At 39.4% G+C, this 20332-nt stretch overlaps 1 protein-coding gene across 6 annotated transcripts in view; it reads right to left on the bottom strand.

The window, feature by feature from the left end:
* LOC100019455 (A-kinase anchor protein 17B-like) overlaps positions 1-20332 on the bottom strand; it is a 98848-nt gene that overhangs the window by 47556 nt on the left and 30960 nt on the right. The window contains exons 1-4 of one of the 6 annotated variants that reach the window (XM_056809870.1): positions 1363-1742; positions 856-936; positions 291-392; positions 3-165 (exon numbers count right to left, since the gene is read on the bottom strand). The exons of 2 other annotated variants lie outside the window; for them this stretch is intronic. The gene's annotated coding sequence lies outside the window, so the exon portion shown is untranslated. Of the gene's footprint in view, positions 1-2; positions 937-1362; positions 1743-20332 lie in introns of those variants that run through there. 3 more of the 6 variants (XM_056809869.1, XM_056809866.1, XM_007507124.2) reach the window with 3 other exon arrangements.

Genomic DNA, 20332 nt, shown 5'->3' with positions numbered 1-20332 from the left:
ACACTTGAAGAACCACAGGATTCCACTGTTGAAGAAGGGAATGAGTGCTCAGAACTCTCTATCACTTTTAAAATATCGGCATTAATTTTCTGCCAACATATGTTCCCAAAGGAATCTTCTCTCAACCTGAAGAGCCCATATCAAAGATGCTTCATAGGAATCACACTGGAAAACAGAAAAAGAAATAAAAACAAGCCCTTTTAATAGCAGGGGCTTCAAGCTGGAGATCAGTAGCTGAAACATTTCTCATCTGAGAAGAAATCTGCAGATGAGACTAAAATGCTCATTACCTCTTAAGACCTGCTACCTAACTGGGAAAGAAAACCCAAGAAGAGAAAATGCAACAAAGCAAAAGCCACTCCATGGAGCCACAAGGTGCCAAGCAAAGGTCCCTGTAACAGGTTTAAAGAGATATATAGAGATTATATGTATATATGTGCAAATATATACATATATTTTTTTAAACAAGAGAGCAAATACAAGGTGAGGGGTGGGGGCAGCAGGAGGCTAAGTGCCAAGAGCAAGAGTAAGTACTGCATTATAAACCTTGGATAAAGGTTTTGTTCAGCCTTCTCTCTGGGGATTCTCCCTCTCAAGGGAAAGGGGACTAAACCTGGAGCCATGGGGTCTCAATTTCTTCCTCTGTATAGTAAAAGGGTCAGATTAGACAGCCTCCAAGGTCCCTTCTAGCCCTAGATTCAGGATCCTAGAACTTTCTGAAGCTCACAATCAGAAAGAAAAGGCGTAGAGCAATAATGCAAGTTTTCTTCAGCTCGGGTACAAGATTTCTCCTAACCAAATGTGGAACTAAGGTCAAAGCTGGGCAAAAAAGAGGGAAAGAAACTAAAAGCTTACGTGAGAGCCTCAACGACCAAGGAAAAGAATTCTGCAGAGGGTCAGCCCAGCCCAGCCTGATGCCTCTCAAACTTTAACTCACTGCAAGACAAATGGGGACCGAGTGAGAGCACACACGTGCCAGAGGATCGGGAATTTCTCATGTGCAACTTCTGGAAGCCACGAAGTCTAGGAAGACAGTGACGCTTAAGCCAGAATAGGGTGGCCACGGGGACCCAGGACAGGTGCAAATGAATATCCCTTGCCAAGGAGGGCGCCCCTGGAGCCAGACCTTGAGAGCAGCACCTGCTCGGAGGCTGGCTCTCAGCTCCGACTCAGAGCCCGAGCCCGCAGTTGGGCCGCGGCAGCCTCAGGGCTCGCCCCCTAGGGGCCGTCAGGGAGCCCGGGAGACTAAGCCTTCCCCCCGCCCCCACTGCCAGCCCTCTCCTCACGAGAGCTGTCCCACCCTCAGTGGCCCGAGGCTCGGGGACCGCGGGGACCAGGGACTGGCTGAGAGTGGGGCGTTACCGCTGGCTCCTGGCTCCGCCAAGGCCAAGGGCAGGCGCCCTTGGGGCTCCCGCTCCCGCAGTCTCGCGCCCCCGAACGCCACCGCGTCGGTGGCAGCGGCAGTGGCGGCGGCAGTAGCGGCGGCGGCTGCGGCAGCGGCGATAGAGGCGGCAGTGGCGGCGGCAGCGGAAGAAGAAGAGGAGGAGGTGGCGGTGGCGGTGGCGGTGGTGGCGGCGGCGGCAGCAGAGGCAGAAACAGCGACAGCGACAGCGGCAGCGGCAGCAGCAGCACAGCCCCGGCGAGCAGAGCAGCGGCGGGAGTACCACGGCTAACGCCTGAAGGCCACGCCCCCCTGCCCCCTGGCGCTCACCTTCCACCCTCACTGCGCAAGCGCGCGCCTCTCTCCCACTCTCTTCATCCACCCAGTCTCTCAGCCAACCGCCCGCCAGCTCCTTCTAGTAACCAATCTCATCCAACAGCCTCTTTCGCCCGCTCCTGGCCCCACCCTCTCTGTGCCCCGCCTCGGCGCAGCCGCCGGATTGATCTTCCGTAATCGGTAGAGTCAGAGGACAAGTCCCGCCCTCTAGGCAGTCTCTGGACCAATGACCTCTTCCCACTGGAAATCTCAAATATCCCCGCCACTGCCACAGGGCAAAGTTTTGCCCGCGCTCCTCTTTTCCTGTGGCCAAGTGGCACAAAATGTTTGCCCTGTATGATGCTATTTGTCAACATTGATGCAGTTGCTGGTGTTTTGCACATGAGATCCCTCTGCTGTGGCCAACGCTCAGAGTCCTTCGAACCCCTGCCCTAGCTAGCATGAATAAACTAATGCACGAGACTGAGGAAGGCATGAGCAACCTTGCTGAAGGAACCTAGATATTTCTTAGCAAATCCTAAAAGCAGAGACCCAGATCCGCAAGGGGCCTCAGAAAGCCATTTAGTTCAACCCCCTCATTTTACAAAGGGGAAAACTGAGGCCCCGGGAAGGAAAGGGAGTTGACTAAAGTCCCAGAGTAAGAGGCACTCGAACTAAGCTCTTCATGAGCTCCTGGGAGTCCTTGCAGAAGACAGTGAAGTCACTGAAGGAAAAAGAAGTGATAGTTTGGATTTATCAAAGGCAACTGCAGAACTGTCAAGAATCCCCAAACCTGGTCTTCCTCTAGCCCATCAACTCAAAATAAGAACCAGTTGTATCAGTTGGCTCTCTCCCAGAAAAGCCCCTTGATAATATAGCATAAGCGGGACACACATTTTTGGAGAACTCCGCTTTTCTAGTCATCCCTATGAGCTTATCGATGTGGTCAACTCTCTCTTTCAACACAAATCAGCACCTGCCCTGCAATTTGGGGTTTTAGAGACCGCCTGGGGCTCTGAAGCTTTAAAAGACTTGGCAGGAATCACATGGCCTAGTCCTAGTAGAACCCTCTTCCAGGCTCTGAAGTCAAGTCGCTGTCCACTCTGCTGCCTTTTTGCTAAATTAGACGTGTAAATTTCCAAAAAAGGATGCTCTTTTACACTGACAACCAGAGAGATTTTCGAATAACCTCATCTGTATGAGTTTATACAATTTTTGAAAATCTTTTTTATTTCATTTCTATAAGCTAATACAATAGAAATCAAGAGGCAATAGAGCATATTTGCTAGAGAGCTAGCCTTCCAGTCAAGGAGACCAGGGTTTAAGGCCCACCTCTGAAGCCGACCACCTGCAACATGACAGGTGGATCTGGTATGGGCTGCTCTTCAATAATCTGGGTCACTCTTTCCTCTTCTACTGGGAAAGGAATTTTCCTAAATGCAGATAAGATCAAAGTACTGCCCTACTCACATTCCAGTAGCTCCCTTTTGCTTCTATGATGAAATAGAAATTCCTCTGTTTGGCTTTGAAATTCTTTCATGGTTTAGCCCCCAACCTTGGAACCAATACTCAGTATTGAATTTAAGATGGAAGGGAAGGGTTTTTTTTTTTAAAAAAAGGTGATATATGAGCTGAGTTTTGAAGGAAAGGGGGGGGGGGGCTTCCAGGAAATGGAAATAAGAGTAAACCATCCCAGGAACACATGAGGGACATTTTCGGCAAAGGCAAAGAAAAGGGATAGGATACTGTGAATGAGGAATGGTAAACCTTTGGGACTGAATCAGAGAGTTTGGGAAAGGGGAGTCACACATAAGATTAGAAAGGTAGATTGGGGGCCATGGGGGGGTCACTTGTCCAGGGTAGTCTGAGGTCAGATTTGAATCCAGGACTTCCCATCTCTGGGCCTTCCACCTGAAGTATTTCCTGATCTCCCTGATTCCTCTCCCCACACAAATCACCATGTATTTATTTCCTATATTTTGTACCCTTTTACATGTGGACATGTTGTCTTCCCCCACTGAATGTAAGCTACATAAAATCAGAGACTATTTCATGTTTCTCTTTACTTCTCCATCTCTCAGCATGGTGTCTGGCACTCAGCAGGCACCTAACAAAAGCTTGTTAGTTGACTGATTAGTGTTCACTAACCATCCCACTTCTAGTATATCCTAGAATTTTGCCATGGATTGAAATCAATCTCAAGGATCTCTAGTTTGAGAGTTTCCTTCTCTTCCATCTTTTGAGATACAGGACATTTGTCCTTCTCAAGACATGAGATGCTGCTTCTGTCCTGCATAATACTTCAAATGTCACTGGCAGAGGCTCACCAATCAGCTCCAAGGATTCTGCTTCATAATGTTCCTCAAAGCAGGGTCCTGGGTCTTCCTTTCCACCAATTAAGTTCAAATTTTAACTAAATAAATTGGGAACTCTTTGCCTCCACCATCCAAAAGTGTCCTGAACATATTTTAAGACATACATCCTTCCCCCAAAATTGCCCTTATTCAAATGACTGCATAACCACCATTCACATCATATACCAGAAAAAGCTCTGAATGCCTATAGACCCTAGACATAAAGGTCTTATCAGAAGCAATTCAGAGGTAGGAGAGTAGGAAATACCTGTTGCAACCATGGATAAGAGAAGAGTTCTTGACCAAACAAGGAATAGAGAAGATCCCAGAATATATAATTGCCAATTTTGGTTTCCTAAAATGGAAAAGGGTTTGCACAAACAAAATCAATGCAGTTAGGATTAGAAGAGAAATTGTTTACACAGTAACAGTGATACTGTACAATGATCCACTATGAATGACTTAACTATTCTCAGCAATGCAAGGATCCAGACCAACTCCAAGGGACTAGTGACATCTAAGGCTCTCCACTGCTACAGAAGGAACTAATAGAGTCTGGAATACAGTTTGAAGCAAATCATTCTTCACTTTATTTCCACCATGAATTTTTCTCTAGTGTAACCAATCTGTGTCTTCTTTTACAACATGATGAAAATGGAATTGCATATTGTATAGCCTATACCACATTAACTGCCATCTTGAGGAGGGGTGGGGGGAGAGAGGCAACACGGATGGCAAAAGGTCAGAAAATGATTATTTAACATTTTATCAACATGTTAAACATTTAAATAAAAAGACAAACAGTTAACTTGTAGAGAAAGAGGAAGATGGGGAGAAATCCTTGGAAGCACATTTCTCTGATAAAGCTTTAATGTCAGCAAATGATTATGAAAAATTGTATCAACGTGTTAAAAGTTTTAAACAAAAATAGAAACAGTTATCATGTAGGGAAAGAGGAGGTGGAAATCCTTAGGAGCAAATTTCTCTGATAAAGTTACTAAAACGTACCCAAGGTTTATGGGCAAGTGATGCAAGTAAGCAAGAGCAAAAATCAATCTCCAACAGACATAAAGACTGTGAAAAGGTAATTCTCAAAAAATATAAGAGATAAAGAGGCATCTGAAAAAAATGCTTTATGTCACTAAAAACAAGAAAGATCCAAATGAAAACACCTCTGAAATTTCATATCACAAAAATGGAAGTTGGCCATTATTGAAGCATTTGTGAGAGGACAGACACAATAATACAATAATAAATAACTAAATAGCAGCTAGATGGTGCTGCAGTGGATAGAGCACTGGTCCTGGAGTCAGGAAGAATGGAGTTCAAATGTGACCTCAGAAACATATTAGCTATGTGGCCCTGAGCAAGTCACTTTAACCTATTTCTCTCAGTTTCCCCATCTGTAAAATGAGCTGGAGGGTGCAGCTGGGTAGCTCAGTGGATTGAGATCCAGGCCTAGAGAGGGGAGGTCCTAGGTTCAAATCTGGCCTCAGCCACTTCCCAGCTGTGTGACCCTGGGCAAGTCACTTGACCCCCATTGCCAGCCCTTACCACCACTCTTGACTCCAAGACGGAAGGTAAGGGTTTTAGGGAAAAAAAATGAGCTGGAGAAGGAAATTGCAAACCACTCCAGGACCTTTGCCAAGAAAATCCCAAATGGGGTCACACCTAAAAAAATGGCTGACAGACAATTAAATGGCAGGTGCCCTCTGACTCAACAATGCCACTACAAGGCTTTTATTCCAAAGAATTCAAAGAAAGAAGGAAAGTACCCACAGGTACAAAAAATTGTAGCAATGCTTTTGTCGTTGTGAAGAACTGGAAACAATGCAGGTGCCAATAAACTGAGGAATAGCTGAACAAATTCTGGGACATGGATGTGATGGAATATTACTGTATTTTAAGAAACCATGAAAGGGATGGTTTCGGAAAACCCTAGGAAGACTTGTATGAACTGATACCAGGAGCCCAAGTTATATGATAAAGAGACTGTCAAAGACAATTAAAAAATTACAACTGGAAGACACTTGAGATCTACAACCAACAAAAGGGCCTGCCTCCACTCCAGAAGACTGATGAGGAAATATGCTTCCCACCTCTTGACAAAGATGTGAGCTGACATATATGTTCAGACATGGTCCATATATGGATTTGCTTTGGTCATATTTATTTCTTACAAGGTATGATTATTACTTAAACAGAAGGGAGGAACAGAAGGTAATGATACCTAAAAAGAGAGATAAGAATGCAAAGTGTCAATGAACCATTTAAAAATACAGAGAAGAAAGCTGAAGGAAGTTTAGAAGGGCCCATAGATCAGGAGAGTGCTGTTAGAACCATTGTATTAAATCTGAAATACAAGGGGCAGCTAAGTGGCTCAATGGATAGAGGCTCACAGATGGAAGGTCTGGGTTCAAATCGGGCCTCAGACAATTCCCAGTTTGCACCCCTGGGCAAGTCATGTAACCCCTAATTGCCTAGCCCTCACCATTCTTCAGCATTGAAACCAATACTCGGTGTTGATTACAACACAGAAGATGAATTATTATTTTTGAAATACAGCCTCCCTCAAAAAGCCAAACATAGTGGAGACTCCCAGCTTCAGATACAGTCTTCTTTTTCTGTCCTTTGGATAGGGAAGTGTTCATGTTTATTGGTGGTCATCAAATTCATAAGAATAAAAGGAACATTTTGGAAAAAAAATCATTGTGTTAACAGATTTCATAAAGAAATCTGATGTTGTGCCCTCCTGCTTCTGTAGGAAATTCAAGTCCATTTAGGCAATTGCAAAGGGCCTAATAAAATAGCCCCTGATGATTCACTGAGAAAACTGGAAGAAGAATGACTCAGAGCTAATCTAATAATTTGTGTTTTCCTTATCTGCCTAAGATCTAATATAAAAAAGACTTAAGATACAAGGTGAGAGGCAGAGCTCTTTTTTTTGAAAATTTTATTTAATTAGATGATTTAGAACATTTTTCCATGGTTACAAGACTCATGTTCTTTCCCTCTCCTCCTGTATCTGATGCACAATTCCACTGGGTTTAGCATGTGTCATTAATCAAGACCTATTTCCATATTATTAATATTTGCACTGGGGTGATCACTTAGAGTCTGCATCCCCAGTCATAGCCCCACCGACCCATGTAAACAAGCAGTTGTTTTTCTTCTGTGTTTCTGCTCCCACAGTCCTTCCTCTGGATACGAATAGCATTCTTTTTCATCTGTCCCTCTGAATAGTTCTGGGCCATTGCATTGCTGCTAGTAGAGAAGCCCATTACATTTGATTGAACCACAGTGCATCAGTCTCTGTATACATTGTTCTCCTGGTTCTGCTCCTCTCACTCAAGGCAGAGCTCTTTAAACTGGTTGCCCAAGCAACATAAGTTAATTCCTCACACAGTCTACTTCAGGCAAATGATTTTTTCCCAATAATTTTAAGGAATGCCAAATGTCAGTTAAAGGTCAGGTCTAAAGAGGCCATTTTTGCCCCATCAAAGTTCATGGATTCCCTGAACTCTTGCCACAGACCTCTTGTTGGTGGATCTCGCTTCTTGTTAAGATCCCAGTTGGGAAACCCTGTTCCTGTCCAAAGCCCAGAAGAATTCAGGTCTTCCCTTCTGGCTGTCATCACAACAATGTCCTGGTTATACAACTGGGAATTTGAATGTATGTTTTAAGACATTCTAATACATGTATAATCCAGTGGAATTGCTTATCAATTCTGGGAGGGGGGAGGGAGACAACAAGAATCATGGAACTCTGGAAAACTTATGTGGAAATTTGTTATTAAAATAAAATAAAGAAAAAAATTTAATGAATAAAATGTTGAGTTTAAAAGAAAAAAAGACATTTCTTTTTATCGTGGGTTCCTGGGTTTTTTGGCGGTGTCAAAAAGGATGGATATACTTCTCCAGTGGAGGAGTCTAGCCTGTTTTAGTTCCCTCAAAAACAGGAACCTGAGAAAGCCAGTGACTGCTACAAGAGAGAGTAGTAAAAAAAAGACAGCTAGGTAGTGCAATGGAAAGAGTGTCAGGCCTGGAGTTAGAAAGGCCTGAGTTCAAATCTGACCTCAGACACTTCCTAGCTGTATAACCTGGCCAAATCACTTTACCCTGTTTGCCTCAATTTCCTCATCTGTAAAATGAGCTGAAGAAAGAAATAGCAAATTGCCCTAGTATCTCATCCAAGAAACCTGCCAAAAGGGGGCAGCTAGGTAGCTCAGTGGATTGAGAGCCAGGCCTAGAGAGGGGAGGTCCTAGGTTCAAATCTAGCCTCAGACACTTCCCAGCTGTGTGACCCTGGGCAAGTCACTTAACTCCCACTTACCACTCTTCTGCCTTGGAGCCAAAACACAGTATTGACAACAAGATGGGAGGTAAGGGTTTAAAAAAAAATTTTAATTAAAAAAAAAAAGAAATCTACCCAAAACAGGAGCATGAAGAGTCTGGAACAACTGAATAACAAGTATAGTGAAAAAAAGCATTGGATTCAAAGTAAGAAGACCTAAGGTTGGAGTCCCAGTTCCCCCACTTACTAGCTGTCACAAAAACCGATAGCTGGAAGGTACCCCAGGAGCCAATAGCTAAAGAGGAAAGCTCACTACTACATCTCTTCAAAGTGATCATTCAACCTCCACTTAAAGGCTCCTAGAAACAGAGTATTCATTAGTTGATAGAAGTAATAATTTTATCAGAGATGCAAGATACAATGTAAACCCACATAAACCATCAGCATTTCTACATATTAACAACAAAGTCCAGCAGCATGAGAGAGACTCCATTTAAAATCACTCTAGACAATATAGACTGTCTGGGAATCCACTCACCAAGACAAACAGGAAATCTATGAACACAATTTCAAAACACTTCTCATGCAAAGTCAGATCTAAACAACTGGGGAAATGTTCATTGCTCATGAGTAGGATGAGCTAATATACTAAAAATGACCGTTCTAGCAAAATTAATTTACTTATTAAGTACCATACCTATCAAACTACCCACAAATGATTTTATAGAGCTAGAAATATATATAGATATATACATATGTGTGTGTGTGTGTATAGGTATTCTCTTTCAACAATGACCAATGTGGAAGTATGTTTTGCATGATAATACATGTACATCACAGATCAAATTGGTTACGTGGAGTGGGGAGGGAAAGGAGAGAGGGGGACAATTTTTAAAATTTAAATTCACTTTAATTTTAAAAATCAATAAATGACACGATATTTTGAGATATGATACAAAATGAAATGATAATAGGGTGTCAACACCAAAAAGTGATCTAAAACTAGCTTATTTGTTTTTAAAAAGCAGTCAGAAATTAGTCTTTTGTACCCTTTTTAAAAGCCAACAGATAATGTAAATATTCTCTGGCCATAAAGATGATGTACAAATAAACACATCTTTATAGGTAGGTCGCAAACCTGTTGATTCGTTAGACCTAAGCTTCTCATAATGCTAAAAATCCACCTCTGCAACCAGCTTATTCTAAGGGAGACAATTTAGATCTTATAATTTTGCAAAATGTGTTTAAAATTGTTATTATGTGTAATTGGGAAAATAAGATATTTTTTTGAGCTGTTATTCCATTTTTTATTCAGTTGAAGAGCATTGTTATGTGTGTTCTATGTACAAGACACTGTGCTAGATTACGGAGATTCAAAGACAAAACATGAAATAGTTCCTGTGTTTAAGCTCCAAAAATAAGATATTTTTTAAAGGAAGAAATAACAAAGTCATTACCTCAGCAAAACAGCCCATTTACATTAGGAAGTCTGTATAGCGGGAATCTACCTTTCTGCATCTCCTACCAATGTTTCTAATTCTGTTGTCTGGGGCCAAGCAGAATAAAGCTTCTTCTATATTACAGCCCCTTCAAATATTTCTTTCTTTCTTAAACCCTTGCTTTCTGCTTAGGATCAATTCTAAGACAGAAGAATAGTAAGGGCTAGGCAATGGGGATTAAAGGGACTTGCCCAGGATCACACAGCTAGGAAGTGTCTGAGGCCAGATTTGAACCCAGGTCCTCTTGACTCCAGGCCAAGAGCTCTATCCACTACACTAACTAGCTGCCCCTCTTTTAAATACTTCAAGACTGTTCTTATGGTTCCCTTATTATGTCTTTTTCAACCCAGTTCCCTCAACCAATATTTGTATGACGTGGTTTCTAGTCATCACCCTTACCAACCAATCTATCAGTGATCACTTTTAATCACCTACTATGTGCCAGGCAGGGTTAGCTAACACACACAATCCAGTTCATCTTTATTTTCCCTGTTAGTATTTTTTTTCAATTTGTATCATTTTTTGTTTTTCCATCACTTTCATTTCCAGACAAAACCCTCCTTTACCTATTGAGCCATCCCTCCCTTATAAGATCCCCCCCCCCAAAGAAGGAAAAGGTTCACAAAATGAAGCTATGTATCAAATGTATCAAATTGACATTATATACGACATCTCTTGTTGCCTCCCTCCACGATGACGGGAGAGAGATCCAGCTTATCTTTCTTATAAAATACAATTCTAAAAAACGATCGTCTGAGGATCTTAGACTGGTTTGGCATTGGTGTTGTTTTATTTTTTTAAATCTTCATTTTGCTCATGAGAAAAATCAATTATGTTTATCATACTTTCATATGGAGCAGAAATAGTATTTACTTATTCAATGAGATAATGTACATAAAGTATTCAATAAGGGGGGTTGTTACACAGTTCAATGTACTGAAAGCCAGCCTAAAGACAGGAGATCCTGGGTTCAAATCCAACCTCAGATACTTTCTAGCTTGTGTCACCCCATTGTCTAGCCCTTACCCCTCTTGTGCTTGGGAACTAATACAAGGCATTGATTCTAAGACAAAAGAGAAGAGTTTAAAACTAAATATTCACCCAAAAATAAATAAACAAATAAATACAAACTACTTGCTATAGAATTGTTATAATTATTATTATTACTATTTTTAAATTCAAATAATGGATATTCACCAGAGGTATTTATTTTAAGATATTTATTTAAAGTCAAAGTAACCTCTATTAAATATTAAAATAATTAAAACTACAAAGATTATCCTCTTTCTGAATGCAGCCTATTTAACTATCTCCTCCTGTATACTCTCTAGCTTACTAATTGAACGCATTACTCCCCTTTATTCAAGAAGACCCAACATAGACATTTAAGAAAACTATACACCAATTGAGCTTGGGTCCACAAAGTTATATATTCATCGCTGTAAGAAGCATTTATTAGGTACGGATAATGTGCCACGCACTGTGCTATATGCTTTCCAAATATCCTGACTGATTCTTACAACAATTCTGTGAGGTAGGTGCTATGATCTCCATTTAACAGTTGAAGAAACTGAGACCTGCCCAGGATCACACAGCTAGTAAGTGTCTTGAGGCTGCATTTGAACTCAGGTCTTCCCGACTCCAGGGCCATCGCTCTCTCCACTGTGCCACCTACCTGCCTTAAGAGACAAAGGAAATCCCAAATGTCTGTAGATCCTGCCTTTAACTAACTCTGGCTTGAATAAAAAGCCTGGGCAAACCCCAAAAAACAAAGTAAAAAGGATACATTAAAGGAAATGTAAAGATGAATAATTGTGATCATGACAGAGTTGTAAAAATGGTTGTTATGGTTGGGTTGAGCCTATGAAGGTTTTATGGATGGGCCTTGGGTTCTAGTCCTGACCCTGCATCTAACTGGTTGTGACACCCCCGGGAGAGAATCATGGACCATCAGAGCTGGACCCCTGGATTTTCCAAAGGAGGATTCTCATCTGGACAATGATGACAGGACTATCTGAATTCCTGACTTCCCAAGATTTCTGTATTGATCAAATTAAGCAGATGTTTGGAAGCCCCGTTATTTACCACTGTGATCTACTGTCATATGTACCAGTCTCGATGAGCTAATTAGAATTGACAGTTCCTGAATGTTCCTATAGCCCTCACTATCTGATAAAAACAAGTAATCAAAAAGCAATCTCAAGGGTCTTAAGTTTAGCCTTTTAATGGGAAATGGAAAAAAATGAAAAAAGAAAAGCTAACAAAAAGCCAAAGCCTAAATCAACAGCAAGGAATGTTGGAAATCCGACCTGCTGTATCTTGTTCAACCCACCTTGTTCAAGAGTAAATTTAATTAAGAACTTGGTGAAGTTAATGAATTCCTAAGAGCTAAAGGTAAGCTGGGGGATAAATGCAGAACTGAATGTGGGCCTGGAAATCCACCAGTTTCTTATTATGTGCCCATATTTTCCTACCCACAAAAATACTCCCAAGGACAAGGCTTCTATTTGATTTCAGAAACACCAAGATTATACCTCAGACCAGGGGTTCTTAACCCTTTTGGGGTCACAGACTCTTCCAGCAGTCTGGCACATGCTATGGATTCCTCCTCAGACCAATGTTTTTAAATTTGTGAAATAAAATATATAGGATCACAAAGGAAACTAAAGGTCAGTGAAATTAAAAAATAGAATTCTTTTCACATACAAGTTCACAAACACTCTGAAAACTATTCATGGTCATCTTCAGTGTCTGTGAATGCCAGATCAAGAACCATTTGTTATCTTAACTTAATATATCACAAATATCAGGCAAACACCTTTTTTCTGCTACCTTCTTATTTGTAATGAAAAAGGTGACAGTAAGCAGATAAAAAAGTACAAGAGGACTGGATGGAGGGAAATAGCAATTAGCCATCAGAACTAAGCATGATACATTGTTCACAAATTTAAAAAAATGCTTGAAACACACAGCTCCACACAATTAAAATCAGGGGCTGAAGCAAAATCTGTTGTGTTTTGTTTCAGTTGAATTATAAAAAGAAATAAGCAAGGAAATTACATTAAGCTTAAAGGCACCATTGACAATAAATCAACATCAATACTTAATGAGCAGGATGATTTCAGAAAGAGCTGGAAATAGTTTATTATGTAAATACTTATAGGGAAAGGTAATTGAATTGGAGGAGGAAATAGTTAAAACTTAATAATTGAGGGATTTAATGTGTTCCTTTCAGATCAAGACAAATTTAACCAAAAGATAATCAAGAGAGAAGGTGAGAGATCAGAACAAAACATTAGAAAATTAGCAATGACAGCTCTTGAGTGGATTGGTAAATGGGAATAAAATGGAATTTCCATTCTTTTCAGCTGTATATAGCACTGTCAAAAACATTGACCAAAAGGGCATAAAGACTTTACCAAAAAATGTAGAAAAGCAGAAATACTAAACATCATTTACTGATCATAAATGCAATAAAATTATATTCATTACATTCATTGGTCTTGTATTCCAATCTGGCCTCAGACACTTCCTAGCTGTGGGACCCTGGGAAAGTCACTTAACTTGCCTAGCCCTTACCACTCTTCTGCCTTAGAACCAGTACACAATATTGATTCTAAGATAGAAGGTAAGGGTTTCCAAAAACAGGATTTGGAGACTAAATAACTATTCTAAAGAACTGGTATCAAAGAAAAATTATAGAAATAATAGAAAATTTCATCAAAGAAAAAGACAATAATAAAATAGCATATCAAACTTATAATGTGCAATACAGCTAAAGCAGTTTTTTGGGGGAGAAGGATTTCTATTTCTAGAAGCTTTTGTAAATAAAAGGAACAAATCAATAAATTGGGTGTATCACTTAAAAAAACAAGCATCAACAAATCAAAAATCTCCAACTAAATAACAAAGTCAAAAATTAATAAAGAATTTGGAACTACACCCAAAAAGTTATAAAATAGTGTATACCCTTTGATCTAGTAATAGGTCTGTATCCCAAAGAGATTTTAAAAAGGTGGGGGAAAGGGCCTACTTGTATAAAAATATTTACAGTTGCTCTTTTTGTGGTGGCAAAGAATTGGAAATTAAAGGGATATCCATTAATTGGGGAATGGCTGAACAAATTGTGGAATATGATGGTGATGGAATACCATTATGTTATAAGGAATGATGAGTAGGATGATTTCAGAAAGAGCTGGAAAGCCCTTCATGGACTGATGTAGAATGAAATAAGCAGAACCAGAAAAACACTGCATAATAATAGCAATACTGTGAAATGATCAACTGTGACAGACTTCACTATTATCAATAATACAATACAATTCAGATTAATAAAAGAAGAAACAGACTATTTAAATAGCCTAATATCAAAAAAAGAAACAAGTCATTACGTTAATGAACTCCCAAAGGGAAAAAAAACCTCCAGAAGCAGATGTATTTACAATTCTGAGGAACTTAGGCCAAAGAATGCTCTCTACCTCCAGAGAAAGAACCCATTGATTAGTCAGAATGCAGATGAAAGCATATAATTTTTCAACTGTTTATTTGGGTTTATGTTTTGGGGTTTTGATTTTATATGATTACTCCTCAAAATGAACAGTATGGAAATAGGTTTTGCATGATAATATATGTATAAACCAAATGGAATCATCTGCCAGCACCAGGAGTGGGGAGGAAAGAGAAGGAGGGAGGTGAGTTCAATCATATAACTTGGGAAAAGATGTATGAAAATTTGTTATTACATGGAATGGGTAAAAAATAAAAATAATTTTAAATTTTTTTAAATTAATAAGGAAATAAAATTGAAAGCAACAGGATCATTAAATCAATAGGTAAAACTAGGAGGTGAGCTTCTGAGGGAAAAAACTAGTAAGATAGAGAAACAGATTTAAAAGGGGAGAGAGGAAAATCAGATCATTTGTATCAAAAAGAAAATTCATAACATTTGAAGAAGAAAAAATTATGAGAAACTATTTTGCTCAATTATATGCTAATAAAATGGACAACTTAGAAGAAATGAATGAATATGAAAATATAAAATAACTCAGATTAACAAAAGAAGAAACAGACTATTTAAATAGCCTAATATCAGAAAAAGAAACAAGTCATTACATTAATGAACTCCCAAAGGGAAAAAACCCTCCAGAACCAGATGTATTTACAAATGAATTCTATCAAACATTTAAGGAACAATTAATTCCAATATTATATTACTTGTTTTTGATAATCAGAAAGATGGCATACTTTTAATCTCTTTTTATAATACAAATTCAGTTTTGATGCCTAAGCCAGAAAAGGACAAAGCAGGGAAAGAAAACTACAAATAAATATCCTCAGTGAAAATTCATACAAAAATGTTAAATAAAATATTAGGAAGTAGGTTACAACCAAATATTATTAAGACTTCCAGGTTGGTTTTCTATCAGGAATGCAGGACTATTTTATATAAGAAAGACTACAAATATAATAGACCATGTTAATAATATTAATACTAGAGGGAGTAGGAGAATGGAAGGGAATAAACATTTATTAAGTGCCTACTGTGTGCCAGGCACTGTGATCTTATTTTATATTCTACAATATAATTTTGATAAAATCTAACACCTAGTTCTGGGTAAAAGTTTTGAAATCATAAGAACAAATGGACATTTCCTCAATTAGTATATAATATTTTTCTTAATCCAAAATCAAACAGTAAACAGAATCAAGAAAATGTGAAGGCCTTTCCAATAAGATCAGGAGAAAAGCAAGGATGCTTGTTAGCATCTCTATGATTTGACATAGTGCTAAAAATGCTAGCTTCAGCAATAAGGAATAAGTATAGGCCAAGAGGAAACAAGTATACCACTTTTTATTGGTGACATATTTACAGAAGCCTAGAGAGTTCATTAAAATAATTAGCTTTAGCAAAGTAGCAGAATATAAAATAAATCCTTACAAATCATTAGCATTCCTGTATGTAACCACTAAAACTCAGAAAGAAAAACTACAAAGAGAAATTCTAATCAAAATAACTATAGAAGCTATAAAATATTTGCGTCTCCCCAAAGATTCACCCAGAGATTATATTAATCCAATTATATAAGCCACTCTTTGCAGAAATAAAGACAAACTTAAATAATTGAAGGAATATTAATTGCTCAGAGGTACAGTGCAATGAATATGGTAATAGTACTTAAATTAATTTATTTTTCAAGAATGTTCCATTAAGACTCCCAAAGGATATTTTACAGATCCAGAAAAAAATAAAATTCATGTGTAGTAACAAAAGATCAAGAATCTCAGGGGTAATAATGGAAGAGAAAAAGTAGGTTGATTAAGTAGCCAGATCTCAAACTGTATTACAAAGCAGTAATAATTAAAATGACTAGATACTAGGCTTAAAGAAAGAGAGGTCAATCAGTGAAATGGATACCGTACAAAACAGACAGGTGCAAACACAGAAGAATAGTGTTTGATAAAGCCAAAGAACCCAATTACTAGAGGAAAGCTCATTATTTAACAAAAAAGAGATAAGAAAACTGGACAGGAGGTGTGGCAGAAATCATGTTTCAACCAACACCTCACACCATATACATAAGATCCAAATGTATTCATGACCTAGATACAAAAACTTACATCATAAGCAAAATGGAAGAATAAGGAAGCTGTTACCTTTTTGATCCATGGATAGGAAAAGAGCTCATAACTAAACAAGATATAGAGAGCATCCCATAAGATAAAATGGACAATTTTGATGATATAAAATATAAAAAACTGTGAAAATAAACCCAACATAGTAAAAATCCAAAAGAAAACAGGAAAGTGGGAACAATTTAGGAACAAATTTCTCTGACAAAGAATTCCAGATCCATAAAGCACTGATTCAAATTTATAAGACAAAGAGCCATTCTCTAGTAAATAAATGGTCAAAGGCTATGAGCAAGTAGTTTTCAAAGGAAGAAATCCAAGCTATCAATAAACATATGAAAAAAATGTTCTAAATCTTGAATAAATCAGACTGAGCGAGATGACAAAAGGGGGAAATGACAAGTTTTCCTTTTTCGAAAGGACTGTGGAAAACCAGGTAGATTAGTATATCATTGGTGGAGCTGAAAATTGCTCCAGCCATTGTGGAAAGCAAATTGAAACAAAGGCCAGTGAGTTATAAAAATGTATATGTTCTTTGACCCAGGTTTACCACTACTAGGCCCATACCCCAAAGAGATATTTTGAAATGATAAAAAGAAGCTGCATGATAATTGCTACATTTATATGCACTTTAAGGTTTTCAAGGCATTTGACAAACATTATTTTATTTGATACAACAATCCTGGCAAGTAGGTGCTAGCATTACCCCCATGTTCAGATAAGGAAACTGAGGTTAAAGGACTTGCCTAGGATCACATAGCCAGTAAGGGTCTTAAGTATCTGAGGTGGGATCTGAATTCTAAATGGTGTCTTCCCACTCTACATCCAGTGTTCTATCCATTATGCCACCAAGCTGCCTACATGTACAAAACTATTTTTGGCGGTTCTTTCTGTAGTAGCAAAAAATTGGAAACTAAGAGTATGTCCTCCTACTAAGTAATGGTGAAACAAATTATGGCATATGGGCTTAATGGGATATTACTGTGCCATAGGAAATGATGAAAGGGATAGCTCTAGAGGAAACTGGGAAGACCTTTCTGAACTGAGAAATGAGTGGAACTAAAAGAACAATTTATACACCGATAACGTTTGAGAGAAGAACATCTTTGAAAGACATCAGAATTCTGATCAAGGTAATGCTAAACAAGGCCGAACGAATGAAGAGGGAACATAGCACTCGCCTCCTGACAGGCAGGTGTTCCAGGTGTGTAAGTAACAGAAAGTGAGAGATATTTTTGGCCACAGTGCGTGTGGGAATTTGCTCTGTAGGACTATATTGCTATATGTTGAGGCCTTTCTTTTTTCAGGGTGTTTTTAAAATGTGTTCAAGGCTGGGATTAGTGAGAGGGATAGATAAAATTTTAAAACAACAAAGGAAAAATGTATTAAAATAAAGATGTAAAAGAAAAAACCCTGCCTTGGAGGAAAATTATTACTTCTCTTCCTGCCAATGGTACTTCACACCCCCCAGGACCCTTTCCTGCTTCCAATTTCTCTTCTCTTTGAATGTAAGTAGATCTTGGATACCCATAATTACAGGGTTTGTCAGTGAAATCACTAGTTATCCCTTGGGATAATGACATGATAACTACACCCATCTCTCCTGAGCTGGGCAGCTTTCCTGAGTCTGAGAAACTCCCAAGATTATTAACATGTGTCCCTCTGCTCTGATTCATTTTCCTACCTACAGTTAAATGAGCAGATTGTCACCTGGTATGATTGAATTCCTCCTACTCTGTGACTCCACAGAGCCATATTCCAGAAACATCCAAGCACCCTTTCTTTCCCCTTCCCCCCCGCATCCAGAACTCCAAAACAAAAAGAACCCAGATTCTAATAAGTAAGGTTTATTCAAGGTGTTTGATAGCTTTCAGTCTCCCAGTTCAAATTCCCTTCTTTCCCTCTCCCCTCCTATCTTGTCCCCGTCTCTGCCTCCTTGTTGACAAAATTCTTATTCTGATCATTTTTCTAATCAGCGATTAACTTTCTTGACATTTTTTCCTCTTTTTTTGTTCTTCATTATAAGGGATGGCTTTCTAAGGAGGAGGACAGGCAGAGGGAGGGACAGTTTAGGAAATATTGGTGAGACAGAATACAAAATTGCAACATCAATTTTGAAAGAAAAAAAGTTACTTTGTCAAAAGGCAAAGAAATTTTTTTAATGGAAATACTTCATCTAAGTAGAAAAGGGGACGTTGAACTTGAACACAGCACACTTTCTGGAAATGAGGAGGAATTAAGTCATCGCCCATTATAGTCCCTCCTGATAAATATTTACAAAAGGACTACCATAAAAACAGTCACTTGGCATTGGATGGAAAAGAAGAGAAGGCAGAGAAATTCAACATTAAACTTGAAAAGACTCCACAAACTAAGTCAATATATACTTTGGTACTCAGTCATATCAAAGCAAAGATGAGGGTAAGCAAAGGAAAAACTTGCCTTCTCACGTTAAGAAATGCCAGATTTCCACCAGCCAGAGCTGATCTTCAAATGACGACAATATCTATTTCCAGGGAAATCAGGGGTCTTGTGAGTGGGACTAGGCAGCAGGGAGAAGCAATTCTTTTTCTTCCGGTTTTATCTGTAGAAAGTTGTCTTTCAGTGCCTAGCACAACCACCCAGGAATCTATATATAGTGTAGTTTGTCTGGGTGGAGCAATGAGGGGTAGATACTTGGTAAGTTTCTTCACCGTGCAGCAGAGAGAGGTCAGGGTGTTTAGGTGAGAGGAGAGAATGAAACCATGTAGGTTCTGCTCTCTGCATCTGCCAAAAAGTCAGGTTAAAATTAGCCCATATTCCCCAGGGAGCCACTATTTAATTTCTCTTCATGTTTCTCTAGTGATCAGTCCTGACCAGGTAAGCAATCAATAATAAATAGATGGGCAAGTGTTAGTACCTTTGTGCCGAGAAGCCTGAAAAGTGATTCTTCCCCACCCACTAAGGGTAGTCATTTTCTTGTCCCCACGGTGGGAGGGGAACTAGAATAACTAGTGGAAGGGCCCAGAAAATGCCATCTCGAGCTCCCACAAGAAGGTCTGAACTTTGGAGAGCAGCAGGCAATCTTTGGTGATTAGTGTGAAACTCCAGGTGAAAGATCAACACTCCCAAACACTAAGAACCAACAGCCCCAAAGAGAGTGAGATGGCGAAATATAGTGGATGGGGATGAAAGTAGGAAAATTAGGCTAAGAAGATATGAAGAGACCAACTTTAGAAAGCTGCTCTTTGGGGGGGAGGCAAAGCAATTGGTGTCAGTCAAGGAGCATTTACTATGTGCTTAGTGCTGGGGACCCAAAGAAAGCCTCCCCAAAAGGTCTCTGCCCTCAAGGAGCTGACAATCTAAAGGAAGAGACAACATATCAATGACTATAAACATACAAAATGGAGACAGAGTAGATGGAAAGAAATCTCAGAGGGAAGGCACTCATAGAGGGAGATCTGAATGAGCTTGATGGAATACTGGGAAGCCAAGGGGCAGAAGGGAGGAAAGAGAGCTTTCCAGATGAGGGGGACCTTGAGTGAAAAGACCCAGATTCAGGAGATGGCGTTTGTCTTTTTGCACTCCATTGCCTTCCTCATTCTCGGTGATCTCTCGACAACGGGGCCAGCTTGTGAAAAGTCTGACATGCCAAATAGGATTCCTAGAAGCACTGAGGAGACGCTGGATTTTTCCAAGTCAGCTCAGTTTTAAGAGGATCTCTTTGGCAGCTGAGTAGAGGATGGACTGGAGTTGGCAGAGACTTGGGGCAGGGGGCACTAAGCAAAAGTTTATCGCAATAATCCAGACAAGAGGTGACAAGAGTCTGAACTAGAGTAAGAAGAGTGGGAGCAGGAAGAAAGGGACAGAAAGAAGAAATA

The sequence above is a fragment of the Monodelphis domestica genome, chromosome X, assembly GCF_027887165.1.
Source record: "Monodelphis domestica isolate mMonDom1 chromosome X, mMonDom1.pri, whole genome shotgun sequence".
Taxonomy (NCBI): domain Eukaryota; kingdom Metazoa; phylum Chordata; class Mammalia; order Didelphimorphia; family Didelphidae; genus Monodelphis; species Monodelphis domestica.
The sequence above is the reverse complement of the archived record's forward strand: the minus strand, read 5'-3'. Positions and strand labels throughout refer to the sequence as shown.